Here is a 17,879-nt window from a genome sequence, read left to right on the forward strand (position 1 = left end):
GAACAAAGATGCCATAGCCTCTCCTCACACCTGAAAGAAGTTAGTTGGCTAATGCTAATTAGCTGAGGAATGCTGTGCTTGTTATGCTCGAAAATTAAAGATCTTTGCTTTATGCCATGAACTGTGGTTGATAATGTGGCCGCTGTCTTATTCAAACTTAGGACCAGCTCTCAACTGTTGTATGGATTTGGAGAAATGCTTCTCCAATCAGCTACCATCCAATTTCTGAACATATCAAAAACTCCTGTGGATGAACACAGGTCTAAAGACAGAATGACACGTGTGAATAATTTATTCACAATAATAATAACAATTCACAACAATAATTTATTGTTGTTGTTTAGTCATTAAGTCATGTCTTTGTGACGCCATGGTCCAAAAGATCCCATGGTCTTTTGCCAGGCTCCTCTGTCCATGGGATTTCCCATGCAAGCATACTGGAGTGGGCTACCATTTCCCTCTCCAGAGGATCTTCCCCATCCAGGGCTCAAAATCATGTTTCTTATATCTCTTATCTCCTGCATCAGTAGGCAGGTTCTTTATCACTGAGCCACCAGGGAAGCCCTGTGAATGATTATAGCATTGCTCAAGTCTTTGGCAGAACTCCCATTCATAGGATGGTCTGAAGACCACAGGACTCATTTTGCAACCCTGCTAAATTTAGCTGGAAACAGTAAGTACTGGAGAAGAGTTGCCTGTCTTTGTAGCTCAACACACCACTTGGCTGCAAAGAGAGCTGAGGCTGCTGATAGATTTGTCCTGACACTAGTATTCTGGGAAAATCTTTCCTTCTGCAGGGCTCCAAATGTGGCTCAACAGACACGCACAGTTTTGACCACCATTGATTTTTAAAATTTATATTTTTTGCTTTTAAGAGTTCAAAGCTCTTCCTATGTTCCCCTTCTGGAACAGGAAAACTATAGAACCCCGCTTAGTCAAGATGAAACTGGAACTATAAACTTAGTCCTCAGAATTAACAGGAAGGGTCAGCTTCAAATTAATAGCTGCCTCCATGGTTTGGATCTCTGCATAAGTGGCACACCTTTAAAGAAAGCAGGAGCACAGTTAATGGGGGGGAATTATACACATGACTCCTACTCCCACCCAAAGGTTCCTTCCCCTCTGTAGGCATATATTATTAGGCAGTCTGCTCTAATTTTGCAAAATGAAATACAAGATTCGTATTTTCCAGAAGCACTGGGATGTCAAAAGAAATGTAGAGTTTTCTGTAGATTGCAAATGAACCTTGAAGCACAGGTCTTTCTTTCAGTTAAGTGTTATCATTAAGGATATGAGTTTTGTGAGTAATATTGATCAAAGAATATTTAATTCATGCTTTTATTATTTCAGGGATTGATTCCTGGGATGCTTGTTTTGTTAGGTGGTCCAATAATCTGTTCATGTGTTCACAAGGCAATTGCAAAGCTGCAGGACAAGAGCCCAGCCACTGAAGCACGGCACACCCACCCCGGTTTCTCTGTCACTGACTGCCACTTAAAATTTGGATTAACTTAGGTATGACATGATACAAATTTATGAAACATATTCCACTATCTTCTTTCTTATGAAGTTCAAATACATTCTAGATTCTTCAAGCCAAAAATGGCTTTCAAGATATTTAATAAAAATGTAAAAAATTTTCTGAGCCAAGTTATTCCATGTCACATAAACCTTTCCCCAATGTAGTCAGAGCTTAAAAGGTTCAATACAATTTCTTAAACGTTACCCCCTTTACCTTTATAGATTGGCAGGGATGGACATTAGTCTGTGCCGATTTAATCAAGACAAAACAGGAAAAGGACAATGGATTGAGTTCCCTGTCTCACCACAATTTATTGTAAAGACCCAACACATAGCTATATTCTCAGCCATAAATCCATTTTACTCACAAAGTGCTGAAAAGTCAGAATTTTCCAATCATTTCTGGTTTTAAAGTAATATACGTACATGTGGGTGGCGAGCAATCTGTTGAGATGAAGCAAAGGGGTATGTTCTTGGATCTCTGTGTTTAGGTTCAAGAGTCTTTTCTCTTGGTGATTCCTCGGGCTACAAGTAAAATCAACTTGTTTTACTTTTACTCTAGTTGTAGGTTAAAATATTAAAGAGGGTGTATCTTATTGCCGCTGTGACATTCTGCCCCCTTCCCTTGCTGAACTGCCTCAGAATCAGTCAGTGTTTCCCCAAGGACACAGGAAGACCTGAGGGAAACAAAAAAGCCAACTGAGTGTCTAAATAAAAAAATTTTTAAATCCAAAGCACAGAAAGTCAAAGCAGTTTTTGTTTTACTAACCATTTTGGGGACAGAAAAGGCTTTTGAGTTCCCAAACTTTGGTTTAATTTGAAGGACAAATTCTATGAGGTTTACACTATAAACAGTAAAGTAGGGAAGAATGTATGATTTCAGAGTTAGTGTTTCATCCCCAAAGGAGATCAATACAACAGAATTGATGGTGGTGGCAAGGCATGTCTGAGGGAGGTGTTTGGGGAGAGAAAAACAATTCAGCAAATTATTGGTATGGGTCAGGGAAAGAAAGAGGCCCAGCCCCTGACCACTCCATTATGGGGTCAAATCCCAGATGAGTGAGGGGGCATCAAATCTCCATCTTGCATCCTGAGTTGAGGGTTAGTGTAACCCAAGAATGGAGGCATGTGAGAGCATGCAAACACTAACAGAAGGCTCATGAATGGATAGAAACCCCTCGCTATTCCTTCCAAAGTCAGAAAGGAACAGCGATCCCAAACATCACCTATATTTTAATAGCACATAAAGAAAGATAAGCCCACAGAGACCAAGAAACAGGACAGCACATTCAGAACAAGTAGGCTCTGGATGGCTTTACCTAGAGGGATTTCCATGAAGTGGCTGGAGTAGAATTTAAATCACAGTGGGTTCGGGAGTGTTAAGAAAGGGAAGAAACAGACCCAAAAAATGTAGACAATCTTTTTAAGACGTTTGGCTATAAAGGGGGAGAAAAGATGAGAAGAGATAAAAGAGTATGTGGCAAAGATAAAGGTTTTGTCCTATTTTTTTTTTTAAGATGGGACTGGCCTCTACACTCTGATAAGAAGGACCCCCTAGACATGAAAATCTGGAAGATATATAGGAAATAGAGGAAATTGTACACATGTGGAGGGAAGAGAAGAGGAAAACCTCTTCTAACTGGAGGAAAGGTAGGATGTATGAATACAAATGGGCAGTTTTAATTAATATATATTAGAATACATAAGGATAAAAGGATAACTGGTCTGCTGAACTCTCTGATTTGTGCTGACTGTGGTGAGAGGTGGGAGGAAGATGACCCACACCACAGAGACTAGCTGCTCCACCTATGAAGGGACAAGAGAAGAGAGGAGTAAGAAGATGGGGTGAATTTGTGTGAAGCTGGGGAGAACAGAGGAAGAGAAAAAACTGACAGCTGCCGTGAGGGGCCGACTCTGGGGGGAAAGAGTGGTAAAAACAATTGTTAGAAAATCCAGCTATGTGTTCTGAGGTTAGTTCTCCTCTTCATCTTGGTTAACTCCTTAAGAACCTTTCAGTAAAGACCTTCATTGTGTTCCAAGGCTTTCTGGGTCATGCTACACTTTCACCATGTTGAACTGTCCTCAAAGCAACTGGCCTTACTCCAGGTTATGTAGGTAATAAGATTTGGTGGTAGGAAATTTAGATCTTGCATAGTAAGAGGTGAGACTGTCTGCTGAATGCGAGGTAAGGAAGTGGTTTGGTCAAAGATTGGGAGAAAGTAGAGAAGTTTTCACATGAGTGTTGGGGAGAATGGCAGGAGTGTCTTAGGGAAACCTAAGAATCACTTTGGGGGCTTCCCTGGTGGCTCAGACGGTAAAGCATCTGCCTGCAATGCGGGAGACCCGGGTTTGATCCCTGGGTGGAGAAGATCCCCTGGAGAAGGAAATGGCAACCTACTCCAGTACTCTTGCCTGGAAAATTCCATGGACAGAGAAGCCTTGTAGGCTACAGTCCATGGGGTCGCAAAGAGTTGGACACGACTGAGGGACATCACTTCACTTGAAGAATCAGTGAGCTATACTGAGGGGTCCAGTTGAGACTGGAGGTCAAAACTTTACCATAGCAACCATCTGGACAGTGGTTTTTCTCTGAAAGTGCTTAGCAGTATGGTTGGAAGCAGGAGAAAGCACTCAACTGGATTAAGCATTGGTATCCCGCCGTGTAAGTGTTAAGATTTTAACTTCCCAGTACTAGAAAGGTTCATGTCTAAGTATCCAATACTATAATGCCTGACAAATAGGAATTGCTCAATAGACCTTTATTGACTGGATGAACAGGAAAACTGAAAATACTGGTAAGAAGGTGTTGAAATAACAGGCCATGGTGTCCACAATTAATAGGGAAGGAAGTGGAGACAAGAGGGGGCTGAAAGGGGAAAAGTCAAGGGGACCAAAGGTTCCTAGGAGATTTCTCAGGTCTACCAGTCACATGAGCAGTATCACCACTCAAGAAACTTTGAGTCTTAAAGCACCCCCCAGCAGCTGATCCAAGAAGCTATTAGGCCCAGTATTGGCCTTTAGTTCTTACCAAGAGCAACAAGCACATCCTTATATACTCTCATCCCTTAGTATCCATGGGGGATTGGTTCCAGGACACTCCCAACTTTCTGCAGATTCCAAAATGTGCAGATGCTTTAAATACCTTATATAAAACGGTGAAGTAGAGTCAGCCTTCCAAATCTGCCGATAAGGAACCTGGAGGGCTGCACATATTCCTCTTTTCAATGTTCAAAACTCCCTTAATAGAGAACACAACACTGTACAGCAACTATATGCCAATAAAAGCTAATTTAAAAAGAAAAAAAGTTCCCTGCATGTAATATCTTTCTCATTCATTCTTTAAACCTGCTGTTCCTCTTTGTTTATAAACTTTTGCCCTAGCTACCATAAGTTTCTTTCTTTCTCCTTTATCTCTCATCCTCATTCACTTTCCATTTTCAATTGGTGAAAATAATCCTGGCCATAGCAGATATCACTAAAGATGAAATTCATGATATGTCTGCAATGAAGACCAGGAAATCCTTACATTTCAAAACTAAAGAAGTCAAAGTCTCTTACAGTCAGTGAAAATGGATACATTTAAAAATAGTCACAGCCCATACCTTCTTATAATCAAACTGCATTTTCCCAAGTACTTGCATTCTACACATTTTCCATTCTTAGACTATTGGTTATATTTTAATTATTAACATAAGTCTTTCTGCTATTAATATTTTATTACAAAGGTACACGATTTCTACAGCAGGATGAGTTGGGTCGACTTTTGAAAAGTAGCCCAAAGATGTTTACAGTACTGTTCTGATGAAGGATTTGAAAAGGAACTTTTGGACTACAACCTATTTGCTGGGGTTTGGCATAGTCTCAATTCCTGCTTGAATTTCCTGAAAAATCACAATAAGTTATTTCAGGAAAAACAGTTGCCAAACTTTCTGAAAAGTCACAATGAATGGTTAAATTCTGAAAGATCAACCAGCCATCTTTTGGCTCCCATCTCCTCTTTAAAACCAAGCTATTTTGAGAATTTCCATTCCTCATGCTCTTTTTCTTCCCAACCCTGACACTATTTGTATCCCCTCAGTGGCATTTTTTTTTTTTTTTTGACTCAGGAAAACTTAAATAAGTTCCAAGACTGCAGAAGAGCCTTATTATTTGATGATTGTGGGTCTTGTCTGGGAAAAACTCCAAACAGAGATTTGCCATTTTAAGCAATTCCTTTGAATTCTCACTCTATTATCAGCAATAGTTCAGTATTATTGGTTTATTATTGATTTTTTTTCACTTCCATTTACATAAGTTAACTAGGCACTCCAATTTTCTCTTCTCGCTTCTGTTTTCTTAGTTTTTAAGTCCCTGAAGGACTACACTGTTTTAGCTTTTTGAGTTTTGGAGAACACACACACATGATACCTTGCCATTATCACAAACCCATAATCTTTTCCCCTTCAGCACCATGACTATTTCTTCTTTATAATCTTCCTTCTTTCTCTTTACCCTACTTTAATATAATCAGCTGCCACATTCTGTCAATTTTCCCTTTAAAATCTATTTTAGGTCCATCTTTTTCTCTGACTTCCCACTGGCACTATCCTGTCACAGGCCATCGAAGGTTCTTTTACACTCTCCCAGCCAGCTTTCCTGCACCCTCCTCCCCTCTCCACACCCATCCCCATGCCCCGCCACACACTCAGTCCATATGGTCCATTATCCTGCTTAAAATATCCTGTGAGGGCGGGAAAGCATCTCCTATGCATTTAGGCACACCTCTTAATTCTCACAGTCCTGCATGATAAATGTGACTTTCCTCATGTCATAAATGAGGAAGCTGACTTGCCCAAAGGTTAAGCAGCTTGTCCCAAATCACCCAACTTGTAAGTGTTCCAGTCACTGGCCCTTAAATTTGAAGAGGGAAGACTTGTCTGTGTCGTAACAGAAAAATAAAGCATTAACAGAATGGAGATTTGATATTTACTCTCTTTAAAGTCAAAGAATTAGACATATGTACAATTATTATTACATCAAGGGCAATGACTGGCAAGAGATGGGATTTACACCAGACAAGTAGAAATCAGAGCCTGCTCTCAAAGAATTTATAATCTAATTGGTCAGAGTATGCATCTAGTACATGCTGGATATACAGCACATGCTAAATAAATGCTTGCTCAAGCCAGGACCAAGGAATGGAAGGAGTTTGCTAGTCTCTTTCTGGCTTGTCGTAGGATGCTTCTTAATATAAAGGGCTCTGGCACTTCCTCCTAACCCAGTCCCAAAGAATATCAGAACAATACACTGTTGGGAAAAAAAAAGACGTGGAGATTACTGGGCTGCCTTCCAGCCACAGACCTATTTATTTTTCCCTAACAACAAGATAACTATTGCTGGATATTATTATGGGATTTTTCCATATATCATTTAGTTAGGACAGTGACGACCCATTGCAGCCTTTTAAAGTGCACTGGGCTTCTGCCAGCTTACCTCACTCTACAATTTTATCTTTGGTTTTTATTTTTATGATTATTCAAACTTCCCATTGCCTCACCAATTCCTCATTTGACCACTGCTGCTGTGGACTACACACCTCGACAAAGACCCCTTGGAAAGGGTCTTTTTCACTTGCGGTGGGCTCCTTTGAAACAAGTTCTTGCTACGTTCCACATTTTGGCAAACAAGGACAAGTTCAAGGAAATTGGAGGCCGAACTCGACAGAGCACTGGGTGCAGCTGCTGGCCCAGCTGTGCAATGATTCTCAACTGGTCCATTACCTCCAAAACTCAACTATTCAGCACAGCCTGCCCCAGTCCAGGACTCCTGTTGGTCTAATATATTTGGCAACAGCCATTATTTCAGAAATGAATGCTCGTGTGTATTTATAGCAAATCGCGTGCCTGCTCTATCAACAATTAAAGAGATTAGGATTCAGCAGACATATTCCTCTAATTAGGACAAGATGGAAGATACAGCATACAGAATGCTGCAGTTTGGTCAAGGTTTATTCTTTCCTAACAAGACTGCCATGTTGTCTCCCATCACTCCAACAGCCCCTCAGTCCCAGGGCCACCCCATTCCCTGCATGACATGCACTGGGTCTGTCCCATAGAATTTGCAGGAAGGGGATTCTGTTTGCAACTGACGTTTCCAGTTTCCCCTTCCTCCCCACTTCAAACCACACCGGAGGCTTGAATGGACTGTCTCAAGGCTTGTTTTGAAAATAACGTGGACAGCACCATGTGGCCACTAAGTTCACTCAGTTACGCCCTTTCCCTGGAGCTTTGGTGGATGCTATAAGCTCACACTTATGTGGTCTCTCCTCTGAACAAAAGCCTGAACTCAGTGTCTGGGCCATAAATTCCATCTTGCCTCGCTCTTGCCCATGCATTATTTAAGCAATCTCCTCGGTGAAGCCGGCATGAGAATTTCCCTCTGAGTAACAATCAGTGAGTGCCTTCCGCGCTGTTCTAACGGGAAATGTAGGCTATCTGAGAGAGTTCCACCCATTCACAGTCTTGATAATGAAATATGATAATCTAATTTGGTAAAAATAAACTGTGAAATCAGAGATTTGAAGCAAAAACTTTAAAGATGCAATTCAGACGAGCAATCAATGCTTATTCAGTTTCTGTACTATCTCAGCTTTCTCCCTGTGCAGATGCTTAAGTGATGCTAAATTAAATAATTGACAAATTTTTAAAACTGCTGGAAATTACCATCTGTACTTAATTTTGGAATATAAAAAGGTCCATAGAAAACACCCTTTATGATTATTTTGTCTAATAACAGATATGAAACAATACAAACATCCCAGTCATAAAAATATAATGCGTTTCAAGCAGTCTGGTTTACATATTCAAACAGTTATTCAAAACAAAAGACCACAGGAGGAGTAAAAAGCTGGGTTACCAATCCGTCTTTTCAAATGAATGGCAAAAGAACTGAGTTTTCAGTTTAAAATCTATCCCTCTAGCCCTCACCTCCCCACAAAACCAAAACCAAAACCCCAAAAACTCACCCACAGGCTTGCTATAGACAGTAATGATCACATCACTTTTTCACATTTCTCTTCTGGATAAACCCTGGGCTTAACTGTTCTCTGTTAAGAACTTTATTAGGTTGGTATTCCATTTATACAAAATGAAGTCTAGGACTGTAAATAAACATGCTTGAGGCTTCCATGAAAACAGAGAAAGAGAAACAAGCTCCCTGCGTGGGAACACACTGGCAAATACGTGGATAAAACAAGCTGAAACTTACAACAGACTCTCCTCCCAGGTCCAGCTCAGCAGGAGCCCCTAAAGGTACATTCTAGATTTTTTTAATCCATGCTCTGCTCTTCTCACTGAGGGGACTACTCAGGCACATGGTCAAGTTGCAATCAGCTTCTCCCTCAGTGATGTATGAGAGCTGGGCTGATTTATCTCGTCTTTCTGCAGCATATTAGCACTAATGTTCCTGCGTCTGCATCCTACCTTTCTTGAGCCGTAGCCCGGGCTTTATCATTGGTAATCTAAATTAAAGAGCCAGTGAACAGAAAAGGGTTGTTGTCCCCCACCCCTCCCTGTTTTCCATGAAACAACTGCCAGGCAGTCATTCCCGGACAAGGATTCCACTGTTTATTCTATGGAGCCTTCTCTTCAGTATCCCATTGAGACTGGAAGACAATTGCAAAAGGAGAGGACCAGCGAGACTGTCTTAGTTCAGAGGCTTACTTATGACTTATTCTCTAAAACGGGGCCGATGGCCTCAGGACTTACTAGAGAAAGCTGTCATTTGCTGGTTTTTCAGTCTAGAATACAGAATCGACACTATTTACAACAACAGAGTAACTTGATCCCCCACTTACTGCCCAGGGTGCAGCACACCTTTCGGTGCCTTTTTTTGCCCCTGAGAAATCTCTTCCTTTCCCCACTAATGTTTATTTTATACATGCTTCAACGTTCAATTTAATGTGGAATATGGGTGCTATGATTTAGCAAGTTGAACACAAGAAGCATGAAGTCCTATAAAAAATGGAAGGGAAAAAAATCAAACAAATTATTAACCTTGTTATAACTTTCTATCAACAAACTAGCTGAAGCAGGAGCACAATGCTCTATGTAATTCACGAGTTGTCAGTTCCTGTAAGATACATTTAAAATTTTCTCCAGCTCCACAAATGTTTGGGAAGAGGAAACATATCAATAAATTTTCATAGGAAGGTTTTTGATCTCTTGAAAATGCTGACATCGCAGCAGCACCTCAGTGCTTTTAACTCAGGTTTCCAACAACTACTGGAATACTACCAGGCTTGTTTTCACATTTGAAGCAACAAAACTTCAACAGCTGTTAGGCAGCAGCATGTGTGGGTAACTATAGTAAGTTTCATCTTTATTTTGGGGTATTTTGTTAAAACATTGTTTTAATAATTTTAAACATGTATACTGCATCTTTAATTTTGCTTTTGAAAATTAATAAACTATGACACAGACATATCATATAGACTTGCCACTTTTCATAGATTTAGAATATTAAATTCTCAGGTTCCTTGGTAATTGCATTGCTTCAATTTTTCATTATTAAAACTATGTCTGTTGTCAGAAACGCAAAATACTCATATTCTGGGCCCTTTTGTCCCCTCCAACCCCTTCAAAAAATTTTTTAATCTCGAACTTTCTGCTTCCCAGCTCTTTTCAGAGTTGCAGTCAAGACAGCACACTCAGGAGGGTTCCTTGAAGACTATCCAGAGTATCAATTCTAGATTGTATCTCTGGGTTAAAATTTTCACATTTATATGAATTTCTACACTCTAGAACTGGTTTATATTGAACTTCTCCACAAACATCCAGGGTAATTATTTAAAATTTTAAATTTGGGCTTGTCACTCAGTCATTTAAAACTCTGCATAGCTTCCCGTTATTCTTAGGATGAAAGCCAAAATCTTTATCACAGCCTTCAAGGACTCAGTTTTACTTCACTCGGAAGATAAGCCCACCTTCCCAGAACTGACTGGCTGGGATTCAGAACCATCAATCAATCAAGTATTGAACCCCTGCTCTTTACTGGCCAGTCAGCTCTGAGCATGGTATCCGAGCACCAGTACGGGATGCTGAGAGAACTCCAAAAGCAAACATATGGACCTTTTCTTTTAGTTTGAAAGTAACATACATGAATAAGATCTTATTAGTTCCATATCAGCTTATAAACTATGACAAAATCAATATGAAGCAAGTCAGACTCAAACATGCAAAGTGAAGATAAAATCAAGAGTAAAAACAATAAGATGAAATTAAACATTGGATGAATGTTAACTGAAACTGACAGGCTACAGGAGAAAAGGAGAAACAATTAAGAAGAAACTCCAAAATAAGTATTGCTCAAGCTTGGTATTCTTAGGCTTCCAAGGTCTGTGGCTCACATGAGCTAAATTAGACTTACGTTTTTTAAAATCAGCTATTCCGTGACTGTGTTTATGGGATTCTTCCTAAATAATTCCTAGATTTTCATTATATTACTGTTGATATTACTCTCTTTCAAAAGTTCTCTTTATTTTCATCACAAAACAACTATAAACTTCATCAGTTTCTAAATAAGATGGCCAAGGAGCCCAACAACACAGAACCATGAAAATATGGGCTTTTTCATAACTTGAAGATCTACTGTGCAGTTAACCAAGAGCAACATGATCCTTTCATGCAACTTGTATGTATGTTCATACATAAAATAATGTAAAGTCCCAAAGACATATGAAGCATCCACTAATGAAGCCTTGACATAGTCCAGTGTGTTAGGAATTGACACCACAAGGCCCATGAATCCCACAATATGTGCTATTCTTCTCGCCACTGTTCAAATAATTTATACCATTAAAACCTCCCTTGGAAGAAATTCTAAGACTCTGAAACCAAATTACTGTGTTCAACTCACAACTCTGCCATTTACCAGCTGTATGATCTTAGGTAAGATACTTAAACTTATTGTAGCATGGGTGTGTTAAATTTATCTGTAAAGTGGGATAATGAGAGTTCTGCTTCTGGTCATGTATGTAACACCTCAGTTTATAACAATTATAAACTTCAAATAAAATATTAAAAACAACTACTATTTGAAGGCACTGGAGAGTGATCACGAGCAGGCAGAAACTCATGGGAGGCTGACACTTGGAAGAACAGTTCTCCATAAATTACCCATTTTTAAAAACTGCTTTACAACTAAGGGCGGGCCCAGTTGGTCAGTTCTGCAGAGTCGCTATATCTCAGGTAGAACTTGCCATCTTACTGGTTGGAGAATCAGAGGATAGAGTTCAGAGAGAAGACAGAAGCTGACAAAATGAAGGAGGAAATACAGAGAGAAAAGGAAGCTCCAAACTCAATATATAAAATCTGATAAAATTTACAGCTGATGCCAATACTAGATATATGTGGAACAGATTTCAAGCAGTCCAGCTAAGGTGAAAAGAACCAACCAGATTCTGCTACTATCTGTCACAGGGAAGACATATTTGGAATTTGGAATTCAAGTTCCATCAAGTTAATTACCTGTTAAAATAAAAAATTTAGTATTCTTGATGGGTATATAACCAAATTCAGAAGCTCTATAACATTCCACTCATAGTATCCACAGTACATTCCAAAATTACTAGTTATGCAAAGAATCAGAAAAATGTAACTTGTCCTTAAAAGAAATGGTAATTCATAGAGACCAACTCTGAGATGTTGAAGATATTAGAATTAGCAAACAGAGTTTAAATCTGTTATTATAACCGTGCTAAAGGATATTTTTAAATTCACAGCAGAGAAAAGTAAATTACAAAAAACAAAAGAACCAATTGGAAATTTGATAACTAAAAGATACAATATCTGAAAAAAATTTCACTGGCTAGTCCTAACAAACAGAGGAAAGTAATAAGTATTAGTGAACTTGAAGACAGAAAAATATAGATTATCCAATCTGAAGTGAAAAAAAAACTTTAAAAATGAAAAAAACCTCATGTTCTAACTGAAATTCCAGAAAAATTGGAGAGGAAAGAATGGGCAAGAAAAAAAATTTGGAGAGATAATCCAATTTTGCCAAAATTTGGTTTAAAACACAGCATAAGTTTGCAAATTCAAAAATTCTTATAATCTTCAAATAGAATAAATAAAGAACAAAACAAAGTAAAAAATCATGTGAAGGGACATCATATTCAAACTGCTTAAATTCAAAGATAAAGAGAAAATCTTGAAAGCAACCCGGGAAAAATGCCATAAACAGGAGAAAACAATACTAATTTCTCATCACAAGTAATGGAAGCTAGAAGATAACATAGTGAAACCTTTAAAGCACCAACGGGAAAAAACTGTCAAGCTAGAAGTCTATATCAGGCAAAAAATTTCTTAGACAATGAAGGCTTCCACTGTTTGCAGATAACACAATTGTTTCTAGTCGTGTCTAATTGATTTTGACCCTTTGTAGCCCATCAGGCTCCTCTGTTCACGGGATTTCCCGGGCAAGAATACTGGAGTGGGTTGCTATTTCCTCCTCAGGGGATCTTCCCAACCCAGGGTTCTTCCTGACCCAGGAATAGAACCCAAGTCTCCTGCATCTCCTGCACTGCAGGCAGATTCTTTACCTGCTGAGCCACCAGGGAAGCCCTCATAGAAAAATTGTTAAGAAATCTGAAATTAGTGAATAGTACCTATCTCATAAAGTTGTTATCAGAATCAAATGAATTTAAATTTTAAATTCAGAACTGTGCCTGACACCTAGTAAGCACTATATGCATTAAAAAAATTTTTTAAATACATCTAAATATAAAATCTGGGAGTGTTACATATTAGCTTATTGACAACAAGTACAGATTAATTTGTCAGAATAGCTAAAAGAGAGGCTACTTTAAGGAAAAAGATTATCTTTGGTCGGTGGTCCAGGTTATGAAAATGTTAGTCACTCAGTTGTGTCTGACTGTTTGCGACCTCGTGGACTGTAGCCCACCAGGCTCCTCGTCCATAGAATTCTCCAGGCAAGAATACTGGAGTGGGTTGCCATTTCCTTCTCCAAGGTTATGAAAGGGTTCAGGGCAAATAATACTTGGGAGGCCTAGAGAATGATCAGTCCTGGCATTCCTAAAATAGGAAGATGAAGTTTGTTATGGAGGTCAGACTGTTTGTTACAGTTTGTTACTGTCTACAGAGTTACAATTTTATATGTGATCTATTATGTGTATAAAATTATATAAACTAATCCAGTTGTGTCTAATGAGAAAATAACTTGCTGTGACCTATGTAAGTACTCTCCTGGCAGAATATCCATGAAAGACTTGAAGTGAAAAAAAGGCAGTTTGTATAATAGTATATTTACACTATAACATAATTTTCAATGCAAAAAAGATATGCAAATATGATAACTGCATTGCGATGTACATAGAAAAATTTCTGGAAATACCCAAATAAAAGTGTTAATTAGTAGTAGAGAGCCCTAGATAGTGGGAGCAGAAAGGACTTTAATTTTTTACTTAATATCTTTGGCATAGTTTGAATTTTTAAAAATATTGATATTTTTACTTTGTAATTAAAAAAATAAATTCCTTACAGAAGCAAAAAATGCATCAACACTAGAGTATTTGTTTCCTAAGTCAAGTAAGATGAAAAGGACCCTTCCTTTGTGTTCTTTAAACAAAGGTAGTTTTATTTTAGACATCAAGAGCATATTCCAGATGTTTTTGCCCCTAAAATCCCTCCCAGCATCGCACTTGATGGGGATGAATTAAAAACCCCGGTCAGGTCAAAGTTCCAGTCTGTCTTCTCAGGTAGGCTCATTAGAATAGACAGCACTGAGACAGTGAAGGTCCTGATGCTCCTGCGAGCCCACTTCACCCTAATTCACGCTTTCTGACTTCTGAACCAATCCAGGAACTGGTTTCCCCTACTCCTACCCCTGCATGCGTGGAGATCATGGAGACGAATCCAGATCAGAGACAACCCATCATCTCAAGAGGTACAGAATTGTAAGCAGAATGACCTTAGAAAATGTTTAATTCATCCACAGACAACCAACCACTCTCCAGGTAAGGAAACAGAAGTCTACAGACATAACTTTTTTGCTCAAGATTGCAGGGTTACTAAGTGAACACAGCAGGTCTCTTGAGCCCCCGGGTAGCATCCTTTTTACGATGATGGAGAAAGGGTCTAAAAGGTCCTATTGGTGCTGGACCAGGGGATATGCCTTCATAAACAGAGTATATACTAGGATGTAGGTTTGACAAGGAGCGGAAGAGAGTCATCTTCCTGCCTTTATCACAGACCTTCAACCTGGACTGCAAACACCAAAAAGTGACTCTGTTATTCATTTACTCTCATTACTAGTGTTCCATAAGATGCAGATACACTTTCTCTACAAATAATCCATTAGTACAGAAGAGGGAAGGTTTCCTATTCGAGATGTGCTTTCTGGCCACATCACTCAGAGATGCTTTTAGTATATAATTCACACTAATGAAGGTCTCTTGTTAGAATGTTTTCCACATTTTGGTCAGGCAATAGGAAACCTGGAGAAATTTAAATTAATGCAATGTGTACTACTATGATCTATCATATTGTTTTTTTTCCCCTCTATAGTGGGAGTTATAAATCAGTTTCTAAAGTTTAATAGGTAAACCAATGATTAGGTTCTGGAATTACTTAGAATCAATAAATCTGAGACTGATTTAATCAAATTGCCTTGCAAACCTGTCCAGAATCATAAAGGTATCCCTCATTCCTCTCCACTAAAAAAAAAAAAAGAAAAACTCCCAAAGAACAGTCACGAGAGCACTCATGGCTTTTACATACATAAAAATCCGTATGTAAGATCTAAAATAATGGATAGGCTATAAGAAATATTTCTTACTATTTATCAAGACAAGTTCTCTAAAACCTCTCCTAGAGGTGGTTATTTATTAACATTGATTTCTGGCTACAATAATCACAGAATAATAAAACTGTTGCCTGGATTCAACATCACATTTTTTCCACTAATAGCAGAGAAGCTTTCCAACAAATTATTGTAAGTTCCTCAAATACATTAGAAATATGATTCCTTTACGTGTACCCTCACATCTGCAAGAATACATCTTGGGATTAAGGAGATGAATACCTATGTGCATTGTAAGAAGCTAAATGAGGATACATAAGTAGCAGTCCCTGGCTAGACACGAATGCTACTCACATTTATTATACTGCTACTTGCCCCCTCCTAGACACTTCATTACTAATGATTTTCCAACACAAAAGCTTTTAAAAACTTTGATCTTTTGTGAAAATTCAGTAGGATAATAAAAACCTTCCAGCTGAACAAACAGACTAGGGCAGAAAGATCATCTCCTTAGCATTTGCCACAGAAAGTATCATCTGCCCTGACTCCACCCTGGTGTTTCATTAAAGTGGTGTCGTTCAAAATATGCAAATGACAGTAATAATTTGAGCAAACAAATGAATTAGGTGAGCCTCTATAGGCAATTTACTTGGGGTAATTAAGAATGCTAAGTCAAACAAATTATTACTTTAAATGGCAAGTAAGCTTTAATTAAACTTGATTTCTATACTAAAATGAAACTACTAACCCAACAGAAGGCATCCTGTGTGAATTAAAAGGCAAAGTGCCAAGAAGGGAAAAAAACTAACGTACGCTCTGCTTTTTGATTCACCAGATTAGGACCAGGTATAACTGTATTCTCATTGGAACAAGCTCAAAGAGAAATATTTCTGTGCATGAATTTAGTATTGATATAATGCATTTGGGGTGCCTCAAGCACTAATGTATTTTAAATGGTAAGGATGCTAAGCAAAATTAGAACCAACCCAAACCAAAGGTAATTTCTCTCCAACTAGCATCTCAAATTTTTTCTACCATTAAGAAAGGGAAACCAGCAGACTGTAGCCCACACGGATTAAGAGTTCTTCCTAGGGGTTAGGGGAACATGGTGACCCATAGGAGAGCCTCCACAGCTATGCTAGCCACCAACCAAACATACATGTGTACGATGGAGCAAACCAATGGGCCCCAGTCGATAAATATGGAAATAATGGTGCCCAGAGAGGGAGGAAAATCTCCAGAACTATCCTGAGATGGACAAGGCTAAAGCATGATCCTATTAAAGTAGATTATACTTGTGTATTTGCTCCTACAGAACAATATAATAATTACAGACTATTTTGAAAGCTTCAAGTCTTCTCTGAGACTAGACATAAGTACATCACTTCTCTCTTTAATGCTTTGTCCCAGTATCTGTAATGGGACTCTGATTAGACCCCAGCCACCAGCACTGGCAAGCAGAAAAGCCCTCAAAGAACCACCTGTTTTCTTCTCCACATGGAGCACCTCTCCTGGTTTAGCCTCCTGGGTCTTCACTCTTCCAGCCCAGTGCTCCTCAGGAACACACAAGCTGAGTCCCGTCCTCTCCGCTCCTGGCTTTCCGGTCAGGCCGGGTGACCCAGGGCAATCGTCAAGGAAGAAGCTACGAGTAGGAGCGGGTGGTGGCCAGGCACAGCAGGGAGGGCCCTGGAGAAGTCATTCTAAGTCACCGCCTCTGGCACCTGGATCCAGTCATCTGCCACACAAGGCCATTTTCACACGGTCTCGCTAAAGAGTCTGCCCTCAGGGGGACCCTAGGTATACTATTATAATACTCACGACCGTGGGAAGGAGTTGGTGTCAACCCTGTGTTCCAAGGAGCAGAGAGAACTCCAGATGACTCCATTTTCTCTTCTGGACTTGTGCCTTCTCTCTGGAGAGGCAGCCATGAACTGACCTGAGGCCTCTCCTCCTATCTGATCCCACCCCTGGCCAAAGCGGGATTCATTCATCCAATAACCACCAGGCACTGTCAACATGGCTTCCCTGGTGGCGCAGATGGTAAAGTGTCTGCCTGCAATGAGGGAGACACGGGTTCGATCCCTGGGTGGGGAAGATCCCCTGGAGAAGGAAATGGCAACCCACTCTTGCCTGGAAAATTCCATGGACAGAGGAGCCTGGTAGGCTACAGTCCATGGGGTCTCAAAGAGTTGGACACGACTGAGCGACTTCACTTTCTCTCTTTCACTGTCAACATGTCGGGCCCTACACTGTGCTCAGAGCACAGAGCAAGACATCGTCGCTGTTCTCAAGCTGCCCATATTCCACAGACAGGCAACACACACAAACAAGAATTACAAAATAGTGTGCTGGAAAGAGGATGGAATTCTCGCATCTGAGGAGCAAGACAGTCAGGGGAGGGGACAGAGGGAACCGCCTGTGACTGAACCTCAGTCCCATTGGAACGTGTCCACCCCTCCAACCCACCAGAAGGGGAGCAGTGCCTGACATGAAAGAGCTTTGTCTCTCGAGTTAGAGCAGAAATTCCAAGAGTGCTGGGGGCTTGGTGTGCTGTGAGGGCT

At 39.7% G+C, this 17,879-nt stretch overlaps 1 protein-coding gene across 5 annotated transcripts in view; it reads right to left on the reverse strand.

Annotated features, from left to right (window-relative positions):
• The window catches only part of RAPGEF4 (Rap guanine nucleotide exchange factor 4), a 330,697-nt gene that overhangs the window by 197,611 nt on the left and 115,207 nt on the right, over window positions 1–17,879 (reverse strand). Inside the window, exon 1 of one of the 5 annotated variants that reach the window (XM_027557507.1) lies at window positions 8,767–8,949. The exons of 3 other annotated variants lie outside the window; for them this stretch is intronic. The gene's annotated coding sequence lies outside the window, so the exon portion shown is untranslated. Of the gene's footprint in view, window positions 1–8,524; window positions 8,605–8,766; window positions 8,950–17,879 lie in introns of those variants that run through there. One more of the 5 variants, XM_027557504.1, reaches the window with a different exon arrangement.

Source organism: Bos indicus x Bos taurus, chromosome 2 (assembly GCF_003369695.1).
Source record: "Bos indicus x Bos taurus breed Angus x Brahman F1 hybrid chromosome 2, Bos_hybrid_MaternalHap_v2.0, whole genome shotgun sequence".
NCBI classification, from domain to species: Eukaryota; Metazoa; Chordata; class Mammalia; order Artiodactyla; family Bovidae; genus Bos; species Bos indicus x Bos taurus.